The sequence below is a fragment of the Heterodontus francisci genome, chromosome 13 (assembly GCF_036365525.1).
Source record: "Heterodontus francisci isolate sHetFra1 chromosome 13, sHetFra1.hap1, whole genome shotgun sequence".
NCBI classification, from domain to species: domain Eukaryota; kingdom Metazoa; phylum Chordata; class Chondrichthyes; order Heterodontiformes; family Heterodontidae; genus Heterodontus; species Heterodontus francisci.
The window spans coordinates 56,138,557-56,165,069 of NC_090383.1; the positions used below are offsets into that span (position 1 = coordinate 56,138,557).

The 26,513-nt window shown below is 45.5% G+C and overlaps 1 protein-coding gene across 1 annotated transcript in view; it reads left to right on the forward strand.

Annotated features, from left to right (window-relative positions):
• The window catches only part of pde10a (phosphodiesterase 10A), a 565,280-nt gene that overhangs the window by 265,327 nt on the left and 273,440 nt on the right, over window positions 1-26,513 (forward strand). The gene's annotated exons all lie outside the window — the stretch shown is intronic.

A 26,513-nucleotide genomic window follows, 5' to 3' on the forward strand; every position in this document is an offset into this window, starting at 1 on the left:
TCGAGGGCATGCCAGCTGCCTGGAGGTGGCCTCTTGGCAGCAGACCAAAGGCCGCCCTGTAGAGGAATTCACCACGACCCTCTCCCCTACAGTGATGGCCTGGCTGCTTTTACTGTTTTATAATTAAATTTTTTAAAAGGTAACTGAGAGGGCACCCCCCCACATGTTGAAGCACCCTCTCAGATACTTACCATTCATTGCAGCTGGCTGCTTTTCTGAAGCTGTAAGGCCTCTGATTGGTCCCCCCAGCTTCAAGAGCCTGCCTACCACCCATAATTGGATGGGAATCTGTCTCCATAACAATTAAGGGGGCTCCCTGGTCAAAATCCCAATGAGTGACTGTTACCCTTCCAGAAATGAGTTCAGGGCCTGGAAACAGTCCCAGATCTTGTTTCCCACCCCTAAGTGAAAATTCAGCCCCAGAAACTGCTGTCAATTTCACAGCGCAATGTCCACGAATGCTGACAGTTTCGCCATCATTACAATGGCAAAATCTGGGCCAGTAGATACATTGCACTTAAATGTGACTTCACAACATATATCTACAGACTTTGAAATGCAAATTCCCTTCTAATTCCTCATCTAGGTTTTTCAGTATTTTTCTGATCTTGTGAAAGTTTATGTTTCAAGTAAAGTAAATCAGTAAAATGAAGAAATTGTGACAGAAGTACAAAGTGAAGGTGCTGCAATTATTTTCTGATGAAGCTGCTATAGGTTTACATTTACAGGAATTGTTTTCAAATATTCTCCTACCTGAAAAATAAGATTCTGTCATACCAAAATTAGAAGTTGAAAATGCTTTTGTTGTTTCATTCTTCTGCTCCATTTCCTTTTCATAATCTCATTAGCCAAAGGGCAGTTGGGCAGTTGGTGCCCAGATCTTCACTAATGTAATTCCAAATCCAATTACTAAGAGATGAACCAGGACATAGCTGTCTGGCCTCCACTCAGTGCCTCTGTCCAACAAATAGCTTGGCTGGAAACTCATTCACGGTACCTACATTACATATGTCTGTGGTATAACATGACCTTGGAGTCATCATAAAGTAGTACCATAGTGGCTCTGATGTCATCACAACTGGACACGATATTTAGGAAATGAAGTTCCAGTTAACTTTGAAACTTCATTTCATCAAATGCAGTGCTTCACTTTTAATATATTTAATGTATTTAACCCTTACACTGCTAGCCCTTCCTCTCTGACTGAACAATTTTGCAAGCTTTCTTTTCATGCACTGGTGCCTTATCCGCCCTTTGTTATTCTTAGAAGATTTTTTTGCTACCTGTTGTAACGTTATCCTTCCCATACCTTCTACTTTTTTAAAAACAAGCTATGTTTTAAATGCTTCCCGTTTTGGAGGTGGGAGCAACATCTTTCTTTTAAAGAAAGTAGATTTTGTTGAGGTGAAAACTGACTTTTTTTTAGAGATACAGCACTGAAACAGGCCCTTCGGCCCACCGAGTCTGTGCCGACCATCAACCACCCATTTATACTAATCCTACACTAATCCCATATTCCTACCACATCCCCACCTGTCCCTATATTTCCCTACCACCTACCTATACTAGGGGCAATTTATAATGGCCAATTAACCTATCAACCTGCAAGTCTTTGGCATGTGGGAGGAAACCGGAGCACCCGGAGGAAACCCACGCAGACACAGGGAGAACTTGCAAACTCCACACAGGCAGTACCCAGAATTGAACCCGGGTCGCTGGAGCTGTGAGGCTGCGGTGCTAACCACTGCGCCACTGTGCCGCCCTTAGGATCTTTATTTTGTAGTCAATTAAACATCAGATTAGTGATGAGTACTGACCAGGTGAAGCATTTGCGGTTGAGATTCTGCTTTTGCGCCTAATATCCATTTAAAATTGCATTGGTAAGGTTACAGTTCACGTTTCCGATTAAATTTGGGCTGCGTTTGCTGACAAAGCAACCACTAGGTGTCACAGTACTTGCACATGTGCAAATGCAGGCTCTTCAATTGGAAAGTCAGTGTTTGCGAAGTTCAGGCAGTTGCCAGGATTAAAGATGGTGCTGCTCAATTTATCATAGGAAATACTTATGGCTAGATCGTTCTCGCAAACTAACCTTACATTATGTTGGATGGAAGCCCAGTAATATGCTACTATGTAGTTATAAGAAACTAACTGTAATCCTCAGATCCATTTCATGTTCCAGTTATCCTATTAAATACAAAAGGAATTTTATGATTGAATTTCCATTGGAAGATAATGAATTGGCACCCTGATCGGGCAGAGTATAAAATGTGCTGCCAATTCGTTATGTGATTCATTTATATGACTGAGCAGGACTGATTTCAACCGAACGCAGCTACTAGCTCCCGCCCCACCGGCCGCTGTCCACTCCCTCACCTCCCCTCAGCCGCTTGCTCCAAACCTCGTTGCTCCCCCCTACTCCCCTCCCCGATTGTTCCCCGGTCTCCGGCTGCTTGCTCTAGGCCGCCCCATTTCCCTCCTTCGGCCACTCGCTCCCACGTTTGATCAGTCTCCACATGCCGCCCGAAGAAGCAAAGTGGCCTGTAAGGGGCGACGTAGGAGCAAGTAGCTGAGAGAAGGGAAGTGGCGCAGCCTAGAGTTAACGTCTGGGAGGGGGAGCGAATGGCCTGACAGTAGGGTAGGGCGAAGTGAGGAACAATCGGCCGGGGAGTGGGGGGAGCATCGAGGTCTGGTGCGAGCGGCTGAGGGGAGGAAGTGTCGAGGCCTGGAGTGAGTTGCCGAGGGGGGAGAGCTCCAGCCTCGAAGTCTCCCATTCAGTCACTTCCTCCAGCCGAGTGGATACCTGATTATGCTTTATCGCGCATGCACGAAGATGAACCAGGCGCAATGACGTTGGTGCTGCGCGGTGACGTCATCCCATGCATGAACCACTTAGTGCTGGCAAGATGTAGCTGCACATGTGCAAAGCTTGGCGCACTCTGATGACATTAGCGGGCAGCTGCGTTGTCAGGAATCAAAATGTATTGACTTATGACTTATCACAAACACAAAGATTTTTGTTTCTGAGTCAGGATCCTGCGTCGGGAGCATTTATGAGTTCCGACCCTGCATCGCGTCATGTCTGACTCTCGACGCCATTTTCACAAAGCTGACCAATTAGTGGCCAGATGGTGCGTTCGCCGTCCAATAAGAAGCAGCAGAGGCAGGGAGTATGCTGGAGAGGAATGTGGCGAGCCCAATTTAACGGGGAACTAGCAGCCATTATTGTAATTGCCAATCTATTCTGCACTGGAAGGACAGACACCTGTGCAACGGCAGCCCCACGATTCTCCGATGCCTCCCTTGAGGTTCTTTTAGAGGCGGTGGAATCGTGGTGGAGCATTATATTACTGGAGAGCAGCAGGTGAATGCCAGCCAGCCAGCCCAAGCAGGCCTGGCTGGAGGCAGTTCAGGAAGTGAGTAGCCACAGTGTTGTCAAGAGGACATGTGTACAGTGCCGGAAGCACTTCAATGACCTTCTGAGGTCTTGCAAGGTGAGTGCAATGCAGCACCTAGATGACAGGCCTCCAGGTCTTTAATCACAAGCATACCCATGAGCTGAGCAGCCTAAGGACGCATAGTCCTCCTGAACATTGAACAAATGTATGCCCAGCAGCAAAGCTCACAGCATGAGCAGTTTTGACAGTGGTAATACTGAAAGGCAATAACATCATGCATTAGTACAATTTGAAGTAGTGAAGAAGGGCACTATGGTTCAAGTTCTGACGCTGTTGACCATGGAGGAGAAAAGAACACAAAGGCAGACAAAGATCTCTTTTGGGTGGTGGAATGCCCCATCTAGCAATTCTGACATCCATGGAAGAGGTGGCCCTTGACATCCAGGGGGAAAGCACATCAGAGAGTGGGTGATGGCAAGATAGGAGTCTGTTCAAGAAAGGGTGAAATTACCTGAACATCTCCAGAAGACAAGGATGGAGCTCCCTCCTTCCTGGTTTCCTCCATGCCAAAGCAACTGCTAACAGAGATGATTTAGCATAACCATATCTTATGTCTCCCACAGGGCGAATTGTGAAGGGGGAGCCAAGCCAGGCCAGAATAATCTCCTATAATAAAAACAAGAAATGCTGGAACCACTCAGCAGGTCTGGCAGCATCTGTGAAATAATCTCCTCATCGTCGTCTTGAGAAAAGGAAGAAGCGAGTGAGCCTGCACTGTTACATTAGTCAAGCACACAATGATGAGGTCCATTCTAATCCTAACGTTTAAAATAGTAAAGGAACTAGTGGCAAGCTTAATAAAATATATAAAAAAGGAAAATAAAATAAATTGAATAAAATAATTAAATAGTTAATTAAAACACATTAAGGATGGCAGGGCAGGTGATGTGTCACGGCTGCAGCATGTGGCAGCTCCTGGATGCCTGTGTGATCCAGGGCAAACACCTCTGCAGTAAGTGTTTGCGGCTCGAAGAGCTTTAGCTCAGTGTCATTAAACTGGAGGCTGAGCTGCAGACACAGCGACACAGCAGGAAGGGGTAAGTTACCTGGACATTTTGTACCAGGACGCAGTCACACCCCTTCGGATAGGGTCTTCTGATTTGGTCAGTGGTCAGGGACAGGAGAGTGTGGCTGCAGCTGAGGCAGGTAAGGGGACCGAGAGGGCAGGAGTGCAGGAGCATCAGCCTTTGCAATTGTCCAACAGGTTTGAGGCTCTTTAGATTGTTTGGATGAGAGTGGGGGCTGCAGGGTGGATGAGCAACCTGACCATGGCACCTTGATACAGGAAGCCATTCAAGTGGAGGGAGAGAAAAGGAAAGTAGTGGTAGTAGGGGAAAGTATAGTTAGGGCGATTGACACTGTTCTCTGCAGCAAAGAGCGAGAGTCCAGATGGCTGTGTTGCTTGCTGGGTGCCAGGGTTCGGGACATCTGCTCAGGGCTCGAGAGGAACTTACAGTGGGAGAGGGAGGATCCAGTCGTCGTGGTCCATGCAGGTACCAACGACATAGGCAGGACAAGGAAAGAGGTCCTGCATAATCAGTATGAGGAACCAGGCGCCAAATTAAGAAGAAGAACCTCAAAGGTACTAATCTCTGGATTATTACCTGAGCCAATTGCAAATTGGCAAAGGGCAAATAAGATTAGAGAAATTAATGCTTGGCTGAAAAGACTGGTGTGGTAGAAGTGGGTTCTGGTTCATGGGGCACGGGCACCAGTACTGGGGAAAGTGGTGGCTGTACTGTTGGGACGGTCTGCACCTGAACCGTGCCGGGACCAGTGTTCTAGCGAGCTGCATAACAAGGGAAGTAGAGAGGGTTTTAAACTGAATAGTGGGGGCAAGGGATCAAATTTGGGAAGAGGTGGTAAATCAAAGAGTAGAGACAAGGCAAGAAAGGTATTAATATTGGAAATGATAGACAGTGACAGGAAGGGACAGAGTACAAATCTAAGAGTAAATCAGCAGATAAGGCTAGAGGTTACAAAAGTAATAAAAGGACAAAACTAAAGGCTCTGTATCTGAATGCACGTAGCATTCGAAACAAAACAGATGAACTGAGAGAGAAAATAGAAATAAATAAGTACGATCTGATAGCCATTACAGAGACATGGCTGCAGGGCAACATAGATTAGGACCTGAATATTGAAGGGTACATGACATTTAGGAAGGACAGGAAGCTAGAAAAATGTGGAGGGGTACCTCTGTTAATTAATGATGGTAATAGTGCAATAGGGAGGGATCGCCTAAGTTCAGGAGACCAGGATGTAGAAGCAGTTTGGGTAGAGATGAGAAATTATAAAGGCAAGCAGTAACTTGTGGGAGTGGTGTACAGGCCACCTAATATTAACCACACTGTAGGATGGGGTATAAAGGAAGAAATAATGGCAGCTTGTCAGAAAGGTACAGCAATAATTATGGGGGTTTTTAACCTACATATAGATTGGATAAATCAGATGGGCAGAGGTAGCCTAGATGAGGAGTACATAAAATGTTTTCGGATAATTTCTTGGAACAAAACGTTCTGGAGCCAACCAGAGAGCAAGCTATACTGGACTTGGTATTGTGCAACGAGGTAGGATTAATTAACGACCTCATAGTTAAGGCGCCCCTAGGTAGCAGCGATCATAATATGATTGAACTTTACATTCAGTTTCAGGGAGAGAAAAGTGGGTCCAAGACTAAACTTAAATAAGGGCAATTATGAGGGCATGAAAGCAGAGCTAGCTAAAGTGAACTGGCAAAGTAGGTTAAGGGTTAATAGAGATGCAGTGGCAGACATATAAGGGGATATTTCAGAATACACAGAATAGATACATTTCAATGAGAAAGAAAAATTCCAAGGGTGGGACCTGCCATCTGTGCTAAACTGAAACAGTTAAGGACAGTATCAAACTTAAAGAAAAAGCTTATAATTGCGCAAAGATGGGAGGCAGGTCAGAAAATTGGAAAAAATATAAAAAACAGCAAAGAATGACTAAAAGATTGATAAGGAAGGTAAAATTACAGTACAAGAGAAAGCTAGCTAGAAATATAAAGACAGATGGTAAGAGTTTCTATAGATATTTTAAAAAAGAAGAGTTAACAAAGTGAGCATTGGCCCTATAGAAAGTGAGGCTGTGGAATTAATAATGGATAATAAGAAGATGGCAGATGACTTGAACAGACAATTTGCATCGGTCTTCACTATTGAGGATACAAGTAACATCCCAGTATTCGCTGTAAGTCAGGAAATGGAAGGGAGGGAGGAACCCAAGAAAATTACAATCACCAGGGAAGCGGTACTGAACAACTTGTTGGAGCTGCGGGCTGACAAGTCCCTGGGTCCTGATGGAGTTCATCCTAGGGTGTTAAAAGAAGTGGCTAGTGAGATAGTTGATGCGTTAGTTTTAATTTTCCAAAATTCCCATTGATTCAGGGAAGGTTCTGTTAGATTGGAAAATAGCAAATATAACTCTTATTTAAAAAGGGAGGGAGACAGAAAGCAGGAAACTACAGGCCAGTTAGATTAACATCTGTCTTAGAGAAAATGTTAGAAATTATTATTAAAGATGTTATAGCAGGGCATTTAGAAAAATTCAAGGTAATCAGGCAGAGTCAACATGGTTTTGTGAAAGGGAATCATGTTTAACCAATTTATTGGGATTCTTTGAGGGAGTTACATGTGCTGTGGATAAAGGGGAACCGGTGGATGTATTGTACTTAGATTTCCAGAAGGCATTTGATAAGGTGCCACATCAAAGGTTATTGCAGAAAATAAAAGCTCATAGTGCAGGGGTAAAATTGGCATGGATAGAAGATTGGCTAGCTAACAGGAAACAGAGAGTAGGCTTAAATGGGTAATTTTCTGGTTGGCAAGATGTAACGAATGGTGTGCCATAGGGATCTGTGCTGGGGCCTCAACTTTTTACAATTTATATAAATGAAGTAGATGCAGGGACTGAAGGTATGATTGCTAAATTTGCTGATGACACAAAGATAGGTAGGAAAGTAAGTTGTGAAGAGGACATAAGGGGGTATATAACAAAGGGATATAAATAGGTTAAGTGAGTGGGAAAAGACCTGGCAAATGGAGTATAATGTGGGAAAGTGGGAAATTGTCCACTGTGGCAGGAAAAGTAAAAAAGAAGCATCTTATCTAAATGGTGAGAGATTGCAGAGCTCTGAGATGCAGAGGGATCTGGGTGTCCTAGTGCATGAATTGCAAAAGGTTAGTATGCAGGTACAGCAAGTAATTAGGAAAGCTAATAGAATGTTATCATTTATCACAAGAGAAATTGAATACGAAAGTAGGGAGGTTATGCTTCAGCTATATAGTCCTTGGTGAGACCACATCTGGAGTACTGTGTACACTGTTGGTCTCCTTATTTAAGGAAGGATGTAAATGCATTGGAGGCAGTACAGAGAAGGTTTAGTGGACTAATACCTGGAATGGGCGGGCTGTATTAATAGGAAAGATTGGACAGGCTAGGCTTGTATCCGCTGGAATTTAGAAGAGTAAGAGGCTACTTGATTCTGCCTGTGCGGAGTTTGCAAGTTCTCCCTGTGACCACGTGGGTTTCCGCCGGGTGCTCCGGTTTCCTCCCACAGCCAAAGACTTGCAGGTTGATAGGTAAATTGGCCATTGTAAATTGCCCCTAGTGCAGGTAGGTGGTAGGAGAATGGTGGGGATGTGGTAGGGAATTTAGGATTAATGTAGGATTAGTATAAATGGGTGGTTGTTGTCGGCACAGACTCGGTGGGCCGAAGGGCCTGTTTCAGTGCTTTATCTCTAAATAAATAAATAAGATCCTGAAGGGTCTTGACAGGATGGATGTGGAAATGATGTTTCCCCTTGTGGGAGAATCTCAAACACTGTTTAAAAATAAGAGGTCACCCATTTAAGACCGAGATGAGGAGAATTTTTTTCTCTCAGGGTCAAAAGTCTTTGGAATTCTCTTCCTCAAAAGGTGGTGGAAGCAGAGACTTTGAATATTTTTAAGGCAGCGGTAGATAGATTCTTGATAAGCAAGGGGGTGGAAGGTCATCGGGGATAGGTGGAAATATGGAGTAATCAGTTCAGTCATGAACTTATTGAATGGCGGAGCAGGCTCGAAGGCCGAGTTGCCTACTCTTGCTCCGAATTCATATGTTCCCTGGTGCGGACACACTCACCTTGCTGGGGCCTCATTACGATCTTAGAATGGGTGGCACAGGATGGCCATCATTTCACAAGGGAGATGGGGGAGACAGAGGCAGCTGTGAGCAGTCCCCCTCAGAAGATGGAGGATCGACACAGCCATGCTTAGCTGGGCAGAGATGCACAGCCTCAGGAGTCTGGAAGAGTGGCCAAGTGGTCTAAGGTGCTAGATGAAGATTCTAGTCCATATGGAAATATGGGTTTGAATCCCACTGCTGCCAGAATTTGAATCGGTTTGTCTAGCGAGACCAGTGGGGAGGGTAAAAGAGCAGCCCGGAGAGCAGGAGCACAGGGAGACTGGCGGGGAGGATTTAAGAACAGTCCAGAGGGCATGAGCACAGGGAGACTAGCGGGTAGGCTAAGAGAGTGGCCCGGAGAGTGAGAGCACAGCGAGACAAGCAGCGAGGATAAAAGAGCTCTGGGGAGGGGTCAGAGCGGACTGACAGCGTTCGAAAGAAAAAAAAACAAAGTGTGATGTCACAGGAAAGCAGGTAAGTGATTGGTTGGTGAATATTTCTCTTTTTCTCTCTAAACTAGGGCATCCTTTAAAAATTGGAGCGATTATAACAGTGAGTGAATTGGTAAGAGTAGTAGCACAGAGCATGTCGAGAGGCATTAATTAAAATTAATAGTTTAAACAAGGTACCAACTAGGTTCTAAAAGAGGGAATAGAGTTTTTTTTAGATCATGGATGGGCAGCTGCGACCTGTTGCTTGCATTTCCTGTGGCATGTGGGAACTTCAGGACACTTTATGTGTCTTGCAGGAACCATGTATGTCGGAAGTGTCTCCAACTGCTTCAGCTTGAGCTCAGGATTTGTGAGCTTGAGGGGCAGCTGCATTAGTTGTGAAGCATCAGGGAGCAGGAGGGTTTCCTGGATCATACATTCCAGAGGTGGTCACCTCAGACGCAGTGAGAGTTCAGGTTAGTAGATGGTAGAGGCAGAAGATACAGGAGTTTTTGAGGTGCGTGACACTCGTACTCAGCATTGGAGACTGCTGGGAGTGATGACACCTTGAAGGAGTGCAATTCAGACCTTAGCACCAGTGGGCATGAGACTGCACAGGAGAGAACAGCAAAGAGTAGGAATGTACTTGTTGCAGGAGATTCCATAGTTATAGGGACATTCAGGCATTTTTGTAATAATCATCGTGAGTCCCGCATGATGTGTTGCCTACCTGGTGCCAGGGTAAAGGATATCATGGAGAGGATGCAGAATATTCTGAAGGGGGAAGGGAGTGAGTCAGAAGTTGTGGTACATGTTGGCACCAATGACATAGAGAGAGCAGGCATTGAGGTCCTGCAGTCAGATTTTCAGGAACTAGGGTGGAAGTTAAAAAGTAGGACTTCGAAGGTAATAATCTCTGGATTACTCCCAGTGCTGCACGCTAGCAAAAGTAGAAATAGAAATTTAGGGAGAATAAATGCTTGGCTTGAAGCATGTTGAGGAGGGAGGGCTTCAGATTCTTGGGACATTGGGACCAGTTCTGGGGCAGGAGGCACCTATTCAAAAGGGATGGGCCACAGCTCAACAGGTCTGGGACCAATGTGCTCGCGGTGAGGTTCTTTAGTGTGGTTGGGGAGGGTTTAATTGGCAGGGGGATGGCCTCCAGCATGTAGAAGTAGAAAAGAGGAATAAAGTGCACAACATGAGATTGTTGGATAATACTAGAGAAGGGAGTGGTACCATATCAGATAGGTGCAGACTAAGAAGGACTACGAAGAATACAAAGGTAGGTTTACAATGCGTGTATGTAGACACACAAAGTGTGGTGAATAAGGTTGGTGAGCTACAAGCACAAATAGCTATGTGGGAATATGATGCAGTGGCAATAACGGAAACGTGGCTTAAAAATGTTGAGGACTGGGCACTTAATATTCAAGGATACAAAGTGTTCAGAAAAGGTAGGGAAGGAAAAAGGGGAGCTGCGGTGGCAGTACTGATTAGGGAAGACAATGTCGTGTTGGAAAGACTGGATGGCCTTGAGAGGGCAAGGACAGAACCCATTTGGTTTGAGTTGAGAAGCAATAGAGGGATGATCACATTTCTGGGGGTATTCTATAGGCATCCAAATAACGAGAGAGAGATTGAGGAGCAAATCTGCAGGAAAATCACAGAGATGGACAAGAACTATAGAGTGGTGATATTGGGGGACTTTAATTACCCAAATATCGGTTGGGATAGTATTAGGGTAAGGAGGGAGAGGAATTTCTGAAATGTGTTGAGGAGAACATCCTTGACCAATATGTTCTCGATCCAACTAGGAAGGAGGCATTGCTGGATCTGATGCTGGGGAATGAGGAGGGCCAAGTGGACCAAATGTCTGTGGGGAAACACATGGGTAAGAGTGAACATCGCATCATAACATTTCGACAAGTAATGGAGAAGAGCAAGGAACAATCTAAAGTAGAACATCTAAATTGGAAGAGGGCTAACTTCAATGGGATGAGAAGGAATCTAGGCAGGATAAAATGGAACCAAAGACTGACAGGAAAAACTGTAATAGAATAATGGGTGATCTTTAAGGAGGAGATGCTTCAAATGCAGGCTAGGTACATTCCAACAAAGGCGAAAGATAGGAGATCCAAAGCCAGTGATACTTGGATGACGAGAGAGATAGAGAATATGATGAAACAAAAAAAGATGGTGTATGATGTATGTCAGGTGAATTCTTCAGTGAGAACCAGGCCAAATGCAACAAGTTGAGAGGGGAAGTGAAAAGGAAAATGAGACTGGCAAAGAGGGAACACGAGAACAGCATGGCAGTCGATATAAAGGGGAACCGAAAGATCTTCTACCGGCATGTAAATAGTAAGCGGGTAGTAAGAGATGGGGTGGGGCCAATTAGGGCAAAGTGGGTGGCATATGCTTAGAGGCATAAGGCAAGGCTAGAATACTTAAACATCGATACAAAGTACTCATTACGCAGGACGACAAAATATCGGTAGAAGCGGAGATGATAGAGGTAATGGTTGGGGTGAAAATTGGGAAGCTGGAGGTACTAAAAAGGTTGGCTTTGCTTAGGGTAAAAAATTCACCTGGTCCAGATGGCTTGCATCCCAGGTTGCTAAAGGAAGTGGGGGTGGAGATAGCGGAAGGACTTATAATATTCCAGTCTTCCCTTGATATGGGGGAGGTGCGAGAGGATTGGAGAGTGGCGAGAAAGGATGTAAAGATGGTCCCAGTAACTACAGGCCAATTAATTTAACATCAGTGATGGGTAAGGTTTTAGAAACAATAATCAGGGACAAAATCAACAAGCACTTGGAGAGCTTTGAGTTAACTAAGGATAGCCAGCATGGATTTGTGAAAGGCAGATCGTGCTTGACTAATCTAATTGAATTTTTTGATGAGGTAACAGAGAAGTTTGATGAAGGGAAAGCAATGGATGTTGTCAAGATGGATTTTAAGAAAGTATTTGGCAAGGTACCACATTAAAGAGTGGTTGACAAAATTGAGGCTCATGGAATAGGAGTCAGTATCAGCTTGGATAAAAAATTGGCTTAAGGACAGAAAACAGCGAGTCATGGTAAATGGTTATTTTTCAGATTGAAGGATGATAAACAGTGGTGATCCCCAAGGGTTAGTGCCAGGACCATTGTTTTTTTGATATATATAAATGACTTGGCTATTGGAACAGAAAGTAACATTTCAAAAATTCCTGATCATATCAAACTTGGAGGAGTGGAAAACAGTGAGGATGATACAAGTCGACTGCAATAGACAGGCTAGCAGAATAGGCAGACAAGTGGCAAATGGAATTTAATACTGAAAAGTGTGAGGTGATACATTTTGGCAGAAAGGATGGGGAAAGGTCCTGTAGACTTCCTGGGACAGTGCGCAGGGACAGAGAGACCTGGGAGATCATATGAATAGATCTTTGATGATGGAAGGACATATTGAGAGAGTGGTCAGAAAAGCATATGGGATCTTAGGCTTCATAAATAGAGGTATTGAGTACAAAAGCAGTGAAATTATGCTGTACATTTATAAAGCTCTGGTTAAGCTACAACTAGGAGTATTGCGTCTAGTTCTGGTTGCCAATCTTTAGGAAGGATGTGAGGGTCCTTGAGAGGGTGCAGAGGAGGTTTACCAAAATAGTTCCAGGGATGAGTGATTTTAGCTACAAGAAGCTGCGGATGTTCTCCTTGGAGCAAAGGAGGCTGCGGCTATTTGATAGAGGTGTACAACATTATGACAGGTTTAGATGGTAGAAAAAGAAAATCTGTTCCTATTAGCTGATGGTACAAGGACTCAGAGACATAGATTGAAGGTTTTGGCCAAGAGATGCAGGAGGATGTGAGCAAGAACGTTTTTACGCAGTGAGTGGTAATGACCTGGAACTCACTGCCTACGAAGTTGGTGAAGGCAGAGACAGTCAACGATTTCAAAAGGAAATTGGATGGACACTTGAAGGAAATAAACTTTCAGGGCTATGGGGATAGAACGGAGTAATGGGACTGACTGGATTGCTCTACTGAGTGTTGGCATGGACTCATGGGCTGAATGGCCTCCACCTATGCTGAAAATGACTCTATGACGAGGTGGGTGTTCCTGGATCGGCAATGTGAGATGTGTGCCCACATGTCTGAGTTCCCTGAGGTGAAGTGGAATCATGGACAGAGAATGAAGGAGTCCATTCTTGACATGTACACAACCATGTCTAAGGCTTTTGAGCACATGAGCTCCTCCATTGAGAGTGGCCAACCTCACGGAGAGCCATATGTGGCATCACTCTAATTGGATGCAGGAACAGCACACAGATATACACAGAATGTATGGCACATTATGTAGCATTGACTGGTTGGTGGCGCTGGTGGTAAAAAAAATACATGGAGTAGATGTCTGTTACACCCCAGCTAGTGGTACCCTCTGATGATTAAGTGCTCCATGAAAGTACTGAGGGAGTCAGAGATCTTCAGGGGGCCACCTCTCATGAGGCACTATGATCATCAACTGTTACCTTGGCCCCTCTGATTGAGGAACCATCTACACAGCAAGGCCCTGTAACAGAGACTGCCACTGTATTGATGCCAGTGCAGCAACCTGTGGAGGTACACCCACTGACACCTCTAAGATGAGGATGACTGGCATGGGCATCTCAGCTGTATGCAGACACAAGTGAGCAGGTTGCCTCCACCTGATCCCAACCACAGGGAGAGCGCCCGGTAGGAGCGGCAGGGAGCATCGTTCTGATGAAAGGTCATGACCTGAAACATCAGCTCTGTTTCTCTCTCCACAGATGCTGCCTGACCTGCTGAGATTTCCAGCATTTTCTGTTTTTCTTCCAGATTTCTAGCATCTGCAGTATTTTGCTTTTGTTTTAGTCACTTTTTTTCTAACCTAGAATGTGTATTGAGGAAGAATTTCCTCTGTGCAATACATAACGTAAAATTACAAATGCATTCTTTTTCAAAGGACTTTTGGTATGCAGGGCACAGAGAATGTCCCACTCATTGTGAGATGGGTTAGTATGAAACCATACTTGTTCAGTTCACAAAAAAGGAACAAGCCTCAATTTATTAGTGACTGAACTAAAATGGGTCAATTTGTTACTGTAGGATTTTTATGTATAGTTCATGTAATATTGACAAGGTTTATGGTTAGTGGGAGTTGGGTGGGGTGGATGGAGGGGAGGGATTAATTGGAATTTCTTGACAAGAGTTAAAATAACTAGTTCCTATATCTATTGGTCTGTATGAAAAATTAACAAAAAACCGAATGGTCAACATATAACGGAAACAAAGTCTTGAGGGAGAGAAATTCAATAGCCCTGACTTTTGAGCATGCCCGTTGGAAACAGGGTGGGTAAAGCACAAAATTCGTCTCCCCACCCCGTTTCTGTGATTGTGGTGTGGGAAGCTTTGGTTTCTGTGCAACCCCAGTGCAGTTTTGGTCACTGCACTATAGGAAAAATATGATTGCACGAGAGAGAGTACAGAGTAGATTTACTAGGATGTAGCTATCTGGACTGGAGAATTTTAGTTATGAGGAGAGATTGGAAAGGCTAGGATTGTTTTCTTTGGATCAGAGGAGGCTGAGGAAATACCTAAAATTATGAGGGGTCGAGATAGAGTGAATAGGAAGGCCCTATTCCCCTTGGTTGAGGGGTCCATAACCAGGTGGCATAGATTTGGGGTAAGAGGTAGGCGCCATGAGGCAAGAAGCCCTCTAAAGTGACCCTGAGAAGGAGTGGGAGCATATGGCCTGGGTAGTGGCACCACGGACCTAGCAGAGGTACCAAAAATGATTTAATGATCTAATGATCTCACTCAGATGGTCAAGGTGAGTGAATGCATCACCACATCACATCACGCATGCACCACAACAGACACCTCTCACACTGCTCAATGCACCAACCACACACCCATCACTCTCTCAGCAGCACTCCCTGACACTTAGCATTCATCCCGACCATCCTTATATTACACCTCACCCACACACACCTTCCAAGCGTACGAGCTGCACACATACCTCTCACTGCCTCCACATGCCTCAAGCTATTCAGCTATGACAGGGATCACCTAAAGACACTGATGACATTGTGTCCTCCCTCTTGCAGGAGAAGATGACACAAAACAGGCGGGAAAACCAGAAGACCGAAGGAGGACCACGATGGATACACCCCCACAGCTCCCTGGTGCGGTACTGTGCAGCCAGTGGCACCGATGCAGTGGAGGCCATCCTGGTTAACAGTAAGTTGCTGTCTCATGCACCTTCTCCATTAATTTTTCATCCTCATCCTGAAAGGTGCCATGAAGTGGAAAATGCAGATGGAGTGAGCATGGACCTTCTGATTTCCTCTCTACCCCCTTCCTTCACCCCTACCCTCCCCTTATGCTTTTCTGCTTTCAGGCTACAGAAGGGTGAGAGGAGAAGAAAAAACACTGTCACTCGACCCAATGCTCACATCCACCAGTTCAGAAACAGGCACTATGCATACCTTAGAGACTAGTTTAGAATTGAAATCTGCACATGGTGAATCACCAGGCACAAGTGGGTTGCAATCAGGCCAAGGGGATAGATCAGCTCATGTGCAAACTCACTGGAGGGTGAGGTTGCACACCAGTTCTTCTGGAGGGGACTCAGATGAGGTCGTTGTTGGGGCAAACTGCAGAAGAACACTGATGAACATGTACATGATGTTTGGTGCATTGGCAGGTCTGCCAGCTGGCTCCACACATTGGCTAGGAGGAGTCCGGCTTCATCGTGGCACAGAGCACGATGCAGATCTGAGAGCCCATCCTTTCCATCATGGAAGTGGTGGGCACCTCCATGCAACACTCAGACCAAACCATGATGGAACGTCTGCTGATGACATCTTAGCTTCAACTGCAGCACAGGCAGAGTCCTATCAATATAATGGTGCTGTAGTGGAAGCTCAGACAGAGGTCATGAGATCCCTGGCTACTGGCATTCAGACTCAGGCTGCTGCTATCCAGTTTGTGACTCTGCCATTCAGGCAGATAGCTGCGATCATGGGTGCAGATCTCGGTGCTCAATGTGGCATGCAGGCTCTCACAGCAATCCAGCAATCTTCTCCAGCAGATGACGAGGTGTACTGAGCTGCCGCCCCGGGGCAGGGGCAGTGGCACTGACGCTGTGATGCATTGACCAGCTGTCCTCTTTCAGGTTAACAGCATTTGTGCTCCCACCACTGTCACTTCATCAGTGCCCTTGCTGTTGTCTGTCAGCAAGCCAGCCCAGTCTGCTGCTACCCATGCCAAAGTGCTGTAGTCCGAAGCAGGGTCCTCAAGGCCCAGAGCTCCTTGAGGGTGTCCTCCAAGACCATCTGCAATCTCTATCAGTGAAAGTCTGCAGCCTTCTACCAGCCATGCTGCAGCCACTTGTGTCGCACTGTGTAGGCGCACTGGTGCTAAGGGCAGTTGTTCTGGTTTTTTTTGTATTATTGATTTTTGAATTCTGAACAATATGTTTTCAAAATATGTTGACACATATTGCAGTGCCAATACAGTAGCGAGTAGAACCGCCCAATGATATTGCATCACATAGTCCAGTGAACTAGATGAAGAAACAAAAATAGTCAACATAAAAGTTGCTCTGTACACAATGATCTTTTGTAACTTAGATAAGTTTTTCTCATTAACATAGAAAATAGGAGCAGGAGCAGGCCATTCGAATGAACATCCAACTCAGTAACCTGTTCCCGCTTTCCCCCCATATCCTTTGATTCCTTTCGCCCCAAGAGCTATATCTAACTCCTTCTTGAAAACATATAATTTGGCCTCAACTGCTTTCTGTGGTAGCAAATTCCACAGGCTCACCACTCTCTGGGTGAAGAAATTTCTCCTCAGCTCAGTCCTGAAAGGTTTACCCCGTATCCTTAGACTATGACCCTTGGTTCTGGACTCCCCCACCATCGGGAACATCCTTCCTGCATCTACCCTGTCAAGTCCTGTTAGAATTTTTTAGGTTTCTATGAGATCTCCCCCTCACTCTTCTGAACTCCAGCGAATATAATCCTAACCGACTCAATCTCTCCTCATATGTCAGGAGTCAGTCTGGTAAACCTTCGCTGCACTCCCTCTATAGCAAGAACATCCTTCCTCAGATAAGGAGCCCAAAACTGCACACAATATTCCAGGTGTGGCCTCACCAAGGCCCTTATAATTTCAGCAAGACATCTCTGCGTCTGTACTCGAATCCTCTCGCTATGAAGGCCAACATACCATTTGCCCTTTTTACCGCCTGTTGCACCTGCATGCTTACCTTCAGCAACTGGTGTACGAGAACACCCAGGTCTCGTTGCATATTCCCCTCTCTCTGTTTATAGCCATTCAGATAATAATCTGCCTCCCTATTTTTGCTACCAAAGTGGATAACTTCACATTTATCCACATTGTACTGCATCTGCCATGCATCTGCCCACTCATTCAATTTGTCCAAGTCACCCTGAAGCCTCTCTGCATCCTCCTCACAACTCACCCTCCCACCCAGTTTTGTGTCATCTGCAAATTTGGAGATATTACATTTAGTTTCCTCATCTAAATCATTAATATATATTTTGAATAGCTGGGGTCCTAGCACCGATCCTACTCTTCGTTTCCTGGCTGCCAACCAATTTTCTATCCATCGCAATACACTACCCCCAATCCCATGCAGTTTAATTTTACACGCTAACCTCTTATGTGGGACTTTGTCGAAAGCCTTCTGAAAGATCAAATAAACCACATCCACTGGCTCCCCCTCATCAACTCTACTAGTTACATCCTCGAAAAATTCTAGTTGATTTGTCAAGCATGATTTCCCTTTCGTAAATCCATGCTGACTCTGCCCAATTCTACCACTGTTCTCCAAGTGCTCTGCTATAAAATCTTTGATAATGGACTCTAGAATTTTTCCCTCTATCGATGTCAGGCTGACTGGTCTATAATTCCCTGTTTTCTCCCTACCTCCCTTTTTAAATAGTGGGGTTACATTAGCTACCCTCCAATCTGTAGGAACTGTTCCAGAGTCTATAGAATCTTGAAAGATGACCACTATTTCTCGGGCCACTTCCTTAAGTATTCTGGGATGTATATTATCAGGCCCTGGGGATTTATCGGCCTTCAATCCCATCAATTTCCCCAACACCATTTCTGTGCTGATACTGATTTCCTTCAGTTCCCCTCTCTCACTAAACCCTGTGTTCCCCAACATTTCTGGTATGTTATTTGTGTCCTCCTTTGTGAAGAAAGAACCAAAGTATGCATTTAGTTGGTCAGCCATTTCTTTGTTCCCCATAATAAATTCCCCTGTTTCTGACTGTCAGGGAACTACATTTGTCTTCAGCATTTAAGCTGAAGTATATGGCCCATTTCGAGGACAATCATGCAGGTGTGGCAAACATAAATAATGTATTCAAGCAAATAGAGATTTTTTTCTTTAATATTTATTTAGTACCTCAGGGATATTTCAGCGTTATTATATCAGCGTGGGCCACTCTGTAATAAATATGGTGGGCTCAATGAAAAAGTGGAAGGCAAAAATAAGACTGGAGATGTAAGACAGGGCAGTGGGGACATCTTATTCAAGTTTACCATTTTACATAGAAATGTATAATTTTATTCAGGAACAGATGTAGTTTAAATGAAAATCTTGCTAGACTTTTTGAAAGAGAAAAGTCCGCTTTCAGAGTTGTATTGAGGCAAAAAGACTTGGGCTGCCAGGCTGCTCTATGATGTCTCTGATGAAAAATGTAGTCCTCACCTGTTCCTATTGAGTATAGTAGCAACTCAGACCATACTGCAATTTGATCTGGAGATATCTTCTCCCGAGAAACCACAATGTGGGCTGGATATGCAAAGTACCAAGCCAACAACGTACTTTAATTGGATTGGGAAACTCGCAATTGCCTCTCCAGTTGGTTTGAATTCACAGCCCTTATTTGCAATGAAGCAGTGCTGATAGCCACTTCTGAACAATTATTACATTCTAAACTATGTAGCTTGTTTATTTTAAATGATTGCATGTCTTCAAGGACTTGCATTCCAGGTAACTGTGGACATTGACGCACTGTCACAAAGGGCAACTCTGGTAGTAGCATCCAGCTATCTCTTAATTTGCATTGATCCTTCAGACACACAGTAGTTGAATTTTATTTAGTTTTTTTTTAGTTTTTAGAGATACAGCACTGAAACAGGCCCTTCGGCACACCGAGTCTGTGCCGACCATCAACCACCCATTTATACTAATCCTACACTAATTCCATATTCCTACCACATCCCCACCTGTCCCTATATTTCCCTACCACCTACTAGGGGCAATTTATAATGGCCAATTTACCTATCAACCTGCAAGTCTTTGGCATATGAGAGGAAACCGGAGCACCCGGAGGAAACCCACGCAGACACAGGGAGAACTTGCAAACTCCACACAGGCAGTACCCAGAATTGAACCTGGGTCGCTGGAGCTGTGAGGCTGCGGTGCCAGCCACTGCGCCACTGTGCCGCCCCAATGAAAGCCTTAATGCTGCAATCAAAAATAGGCCATTTAAATGTGTTATAAAATGCCCCTAAGGTAACTTTTTCTTTATTAAAAACAAAAATTTAGTTACATCGCGAGGACCCACATCCTTCCTAAATTGTAGTAACCAGAACTGGACACAGTTCTCTAATTGTGGCTTATCCAGAGCTTTATAAAGTTTCACCATAACTTCCCTGCTTTTGTACTCAACCACAAAGAAAAAGCCTCCAAAAAGGAAACAGGTCATCACCCAAGCCAGTGGCAAGAGGAGGCTACTGTCTGAGACAGACTACAGCAGTTCCTCCTCATTGGATGAGGAAGGGCCGGAAAGATGGCACCTACAAAAGAAGCGGCAGAACTCAAAGCAGCTGGAAGAGCAAGCCCCCTAGCTCCAGGGCACTGGAAGCTGTGACGGGCCCAGCGCGCTCCCAACCCCAAAGCACCGAACCCAGCGAGATGCCCAGCGAACCCCAGCTCCGGGAGACCGAGAGCAGTGAATCGTCTGGCACACTCCAGCTCCGGAAAGCCGGGAGCAGTGATGGCTTTGAGGAGGTACACAGGGGAAAGACACCACTGGCAGAGGACAGCCCATGCCTTGCTGCCTGCAAGATCCTGCCCCCTCCCCCCGCCCCGATGTCACCCCAGAGGAACAAAACCCCCATGAGTAACCAGTAGGGGTTTCTGAGCCCAACGAATGTGAAACAGCTTGTGTACACTAAGGGTATACAGGAACATACCCAAGGACTAGGACTAGCAAGGACATCTGGTGTGGTAAGCAACACCCAACTGTAAGATGGGTATAAAGATTGCTTCGATTAACGTGCGTAGTGTTAAATCCACTACGCGATGTGGTTCGACCTTGGACTACCTCGCCAAGGTCAAAGCTGGCTTGCTGGTTCTGCAGGAGTTTCAAATCCTGCACCTCAGCACTTACAAGCAATGTTCGGGATGCTGGTCCTACGGGTCATTGATCTAGTCAGGGGGAAATGATTCCCGTTCCTCTGGCCTGGGTATTCTGCTGCAGGGTGGCCCCTTCACCATCTCCGAAGTTAAGGAGGTGGTGGGCGGTCGCCTCTTTCTAGCAGATGTCATGTCGAACAATGCTCCGCTCCGGTTAATCAACGTGTACACCCTGGTTCAATGCAGCGAGCAGCTGACCATCCTCCAGCAGCTCCCACTGCTGCTGGCGACATCCAGGCAGTGGTGACATTCTTGGCGGTGACTTCAACTGCATCATTGATGCAGCTGGATGATCCAGCAATGATGACAGGAAACTGGACGCTACGTCCAGATCCCTAATGGAAACAGTAAAAGATGCCAAGCTGCACGACGTCTTCAGCAAACCTAGAGACGGAGCGCAGGGTAGATACACCTGGTCAAGATCAGACCGGTCTGCCCATTCCAGGATTGACTTCCTGTTTGTGTCCTGTGCTGTCATGGTCAGATCCACCGACGTCAAGCTGGTGTTCTTCTTTGATCACTGCCTGTTACTGGCTGACTGTCACTTACAGGACGACCAGCAGGTTGGCAGGGGGACATGGAAGCTGAATGTTACACTGCTAACCCCAGAGAACATTATGGAACTCAAAAGGGATTACAAAGGTTGGAGAACCGTGAAACCCTTTTTGAGTCTCCGTGGGAAGCGATCAAGGCAAACATCAAGAGGTTCTTTATTTTCAAAGGTGTTCAGAGGGCGAGAGAGAAATAGAGGGAAATGTCCTGACTCCAGAAAAGAATGCAAAATCTGCTCTGGCTGCAGTTGATGGGTATCGAGGTCAAGGAGGATCTCCAAAAGGTGAAGAACCAGCAGGCCTCGCTTTTTGCCACAGAGGCCTCCAAGATCATCTTCTGGTCCAGAGTCTGCTCCGTTGTGCAGGATGTTTCTTCTTCCAAAAGGTACACAGAAAGAGGTCTGTGATCAGCAGCCTGAAGGAAGAGGATGGTGAAGTAATGTTTTCGCAGTCTGACATACTAAGGATTAGCAAATCCTTTTTTGCTGGGCTGTACGATGTGAAGCCCATGGAGAGCACAGCCTCCCAGTCCTTCCTATCATCTATCACGGAGTTCTTAGATGACAGCATGCGGGAGAGTCTGGACACCTGCTAACTCTGGATGAGCTGACAAAGGCCGTCAAGTCCCTCGAGACGAGTGAAACTCCCGGAAGCGACGGCTTACCGGTTGAGTTGTATTCGGCTCTGTGTGACTGGGTCGGCCCAGACCTGCTGGGTGTCACGAGTATGCTTCTGACAGGCAGCATGTCAGAATCCATGAGGAAAGGCATCATCACCCTCATCTACAAGCAGAAGGCGGAGAGGGCGGAAATCAGAAATTGGCGTCCCATCTCACTGCTTAATGTAGACAACAAGATTCTGTCCAAATTAATCGCCAGTCGGGTCAAGTCTGCTGTGGAGTTGGTGATTCACCCTGACCAGACCTGTACTGTACCCGGCAGGAAGATCTCTGATAGTCTCACACAACTCAGGGATATAATCGCCTATGTACTGGACAGGAGGGTGGACACCTGCCTCATCAGCTTGGACCAGGAGAAGGATTTTGACAGGATATCGCACACATACAAGATGGACGTGTTCTCCAAAATGGGGTTTGGGGAGGGAATCCGCAATTTGAACAAACTGCTCTACACAAACATCAATAGCGCAGTCTCAATCAATGGGTGGGAATCAGAAAGTTTCCCGATCCAATCTGGAGTCAGACAGGGCTGCCCTCTCTCCCCTTTCTTGTTTGTTTGCTGTATAGAACCCTTTGCTGAGACCCTTAGGAAGGATGCGGGCATAAGAGGAGTGACAATCGCAGGCAGCGGAAGCACTCAGGTCAAAGCCTCCATGTACGTGGACAACGTCGACGTCTTCTGCTCAGATCCGCCGTCCGTTCGCAAACTGATGAGCATTTGCGACCAGTTCGAACTGGTCTCGGAACCAAAGTAAATCACGGCAAGAGCGAGGCCATGTTCTTTGGGAACTGGGCCGATCGATCCTCTGTCCCCTTCACCGTCAGGTCAGACTACCTGAAGGTGCTGGGGATATGGTTCGGAAGGGCCAGAGCGTGCGCCAAAACCTGGAAGGAGCGAGTAGCCATGCTAGACCATAAACTGAGCATGTGGGAGCAGCGTTCCCTCTCCATTGTGGGTAAGAACCTGGTTATCAGGTACGAGGCGCTCACGTTGTTGCTGTATGTGGCGCAGGTCTGGCCCATAACCCACTCCTGCGCCACGTTGGTCACCTGAGCCATTTTCCGCTTTATCTGGAGATGCAAAGTGGACTGGGTCTGGAGGGACACAATGTTCAAACCTCTGAATAAGGGCGGAAAAACGTACCCAACGTTGCCCTCATCCTGATGACCACCTTTGTGTGCGGCTGCATCAAGTTGCGCATAGAGCCCCAGTACACAAACACCAAATGTTACTGCGTGCTGAGGTTCTATCTGTCCCCTGTGTTGCAAAGGATGGGTCTGGTCACATTGCCATGGAACACTCCATCCAGTTGGACCATGCCGTACCACCTGTCCTTCTTGGAAAGGTTTGTGCAGAAAAACACCTTTGACCACCAAGCCATCAGGCAGTGGTCTGCATGGCCCTACGGGAAAAGGAGATGGTGGATCCTGTTGGATGGTTCCCTGAGCAGACTGCCAAAGTCATTTGGCAGAATGCCTCATCACCAGAACTTTCAAACAAGCACCAAGACGTAGCTTGGTTGGTGGTGAGAAAGGCCCTACCCGTCAGATCCTTCCTGCAGGCCTGGAATCTCACCACCTCCACACGCTGCCTTCAAGGTGGCTGTGGTGGGGAAGAGACTGTTGCCCACCGCCTTCTGGAATGTGCCTTTGCAAAGCAGGTGTGGAAAGAGATGCAGTGGTTTTTGTCAAGGTTCATCCCAAGCAGCTCTCTAACACGGAGGCTGTGCTCTATGGGTTGTTCCCAGGGATGCACACCAAGATAAAGATCAACTGCTGCTGGAGGACCATCAATGTGATGAAAGACGCTTTTTGGTCTGCCCGAAACTTGCTGGTCTTCCAGTGCAAAGAGTTGTCCATGACCGAGTGTTGCAGACTGGCACATTCCAAGGTCCAGGACTACGTGCTGAGGGACGCACTAAAGCTTGGGGCAGCCACCGCAAAGACTCAATGGGGAAAGACCACTGTGTAAGGTCCTCCCGCCATAGTGAACCGACGGGCTGGACCCATGGAAAACCCCTTGGGCTGTATGCACCAAATATGAGTTTGCTGTTAAATGTACATTGTATGTAAAATGGAATGGAAGGGTTGTGAGGCAACTCACTCCTGTATTGAAGAAATCTGATTTCCTTTGCACTTTCTGGAATGTCAACTTGGTGCTGTTTTGTAATGTATTTTCTTACAAATTTTATGAATAAAGTATATTTTTGAGCAAATAAAAGTACTCAAAACATCTGTTTATGAAGCTCAAAACCCCATCTGCTTTGCTAACTACACTCTCAGTATGTCCTGCCACCTTCAAAGATCTGTGCACATGAATCTCCACCCCCCTCCCCCCAGGTCCCTTTGACCCTGCACAGTCTTTAATGCTGTGCCTTTAAGTATCATATTGCCTCTTCCTGTGCCTTCTGACAAAATGCATCACCTCACATTTGTCTGTATTAAATTCCATCTGCCATTTGTCTGCCCATTCTGCTAGCCTATCTATATCTGTCGCAGTCGATCAGTACCCTTCTTACTGTTTGCTACACTTCCAAGTTTGGTTATCACAAGAAAAAAAACTTGCATTTATATAGCGCCTTTCATAACCACCGGATGTCTCAAAGCACTTACAGTCAATGAAGTACTCTTTGAGGTGTAATCACTGTTGTAATGTAAGAAATGCAGCAGCCAGTATGCGTACAGCAAACCCCCACAAGCAGCAAAGTGTTAATGACCACTAATCTGTTTTTGTGATGTTGATTGAGGACCACCTGGGATAACTCCCTTGCACTTCTTCAAAATGGTGCTATGGGATCATTTACATCCAGTATCATTGGCAAATTTTGAAATTTTACTCTGTATTCCAATATCCAAGTCATATGTAGTCCAAGCACTGACCCTTGGGGAACACCACTGTCTACATTCTCCAGTCTGAAAAACAACCCTTTACCATGACTTGCTGTTTGCTGTCCTTAAGCCAATTTTTTATGCAAACTGACATTGACCCTCCTATTCCATGAGCCTTAATTTTGTTAGGCAGCCTTTTATTTGTCAAACATGTTCTTAAAATCCATATAGACATCATCCACTGCATTCCCTTTATCAACATTCTCTGTTAACTCATTAAAAATTCAATTAGATTAGTTAAGCACAATCTGTCTTTTACAAATCCATGCTGGATATTATTAATTAATTCATACCTCTCCACGTGCCAGTTAATTTTGTCCCTGATTATTGTTTCTGAAACCTTATCCACCACTGATGTTAAACTGGCCGGCCTGTAGTTACTAGGAATGCCCTTACACCCTTTCTTGAACAAGGGTGTCACATTTGTCACTTTCCTATCCTCTGGGGACCTCCCCGGTATCTAGGGATGATTGGAAGATTATGACAAGCCCTTCTGCTATCTCCACCCCCACTTCCCTTAGCAACCTGGGACGCAAGCCTCTGGACCAGGCGTCTTATCCACTCTAAGCATATCCAGCCTTTCCAGTACTTCCTGCCTTTCAATTTTCATCCTATCCATTACCTCTACCATCTCCACTTCTACCAATATTTTATCAGCATCCTCTTCCCTAGTAATCACCAATATAAAGTACTCATTCTCTAGCCTTGCCTGCGCCTCCAAACATATATCACCTTCTTTGTCCCTAATAGGCCCCACACCACCTCTTACTTACCACTTACAGTTTACATGCCGGTAGAAGGTTTTTGGGTTCCCTTTTGTATTAACTGCCATTCTGTTCTCTTGTTCTCTCTTTGCCAGTCTTATTTTCCTCTTCACTTCCTATCTCAACTTATTGTATTTGGCATGGTTTTCACTTGAAGAATTCACCTGACATGCATTTGTTTCATCATATTCTCTCTCTCCCTCCTCATCCAAGGAGCTCTGCCTTTCCCTCTTGTTGGAATGTACCTAGCCTGTTCCTGAAACATCTCTTTAAAGATCGCCCATTGTTCTATTACAGTTTTTCTTATCAAACTTTGGTCCTTTAGATTGTTCCTTACTCTTCTCCATTACTAATCTACACCTTATGATATGATGATCACTCTTACCCAAGTGTTCCCGCACAGACTCTTGGTCCACTTGGCCCACCTCATTCCCCAGCACCAGATCCAGCAATGCCTCCTTTCTAGTTGGACTGAGAACATACTGGTCAAGGAAGTTCCGCTGAACACATTTTAGAAATTCCTCTCCCTCCTTTCCCTTTACTCTAACATTATCCCAATCAATACTTGGGTAATTAAAGTCCCCCAATATCACCACTCTATAGTTAAGTTGAAAACTAACATCACATTAGATGTTATAGGCTAAGTAAACTGAACTGAGCAATTGAAGTAACCAATAGGAATCTGTGAATCAGTTTAGTACTAAAGGTCATAAATTGCTGTCCAATAAATAATTCTATATATAGATAATGGCAACACAGGCAATGTGTTGAGACTGAAGAATAATAATGATAATGAGCCCATACCCCATGATCAAACCTGTATAAAATGTCTGTGTCTTGAGTCACTTTGGTTTAATCAGTGAGCTAGAATGTGTGATAGAACCACTTCAATATATAATGGAGGAGGAGGAAAACTGTATAATTTACAGTCATAGAACACACTCACACCACATAATGTAGGCGCAGGAAGAGAAGTGTGTAACTGACAATCTGCAAGGTATGGGAACCCAGCCAAAGCAGCAAGGAGCATCCTTGGAAACTGCTTCTCTCCAGCAGTTATGATGTATACAGT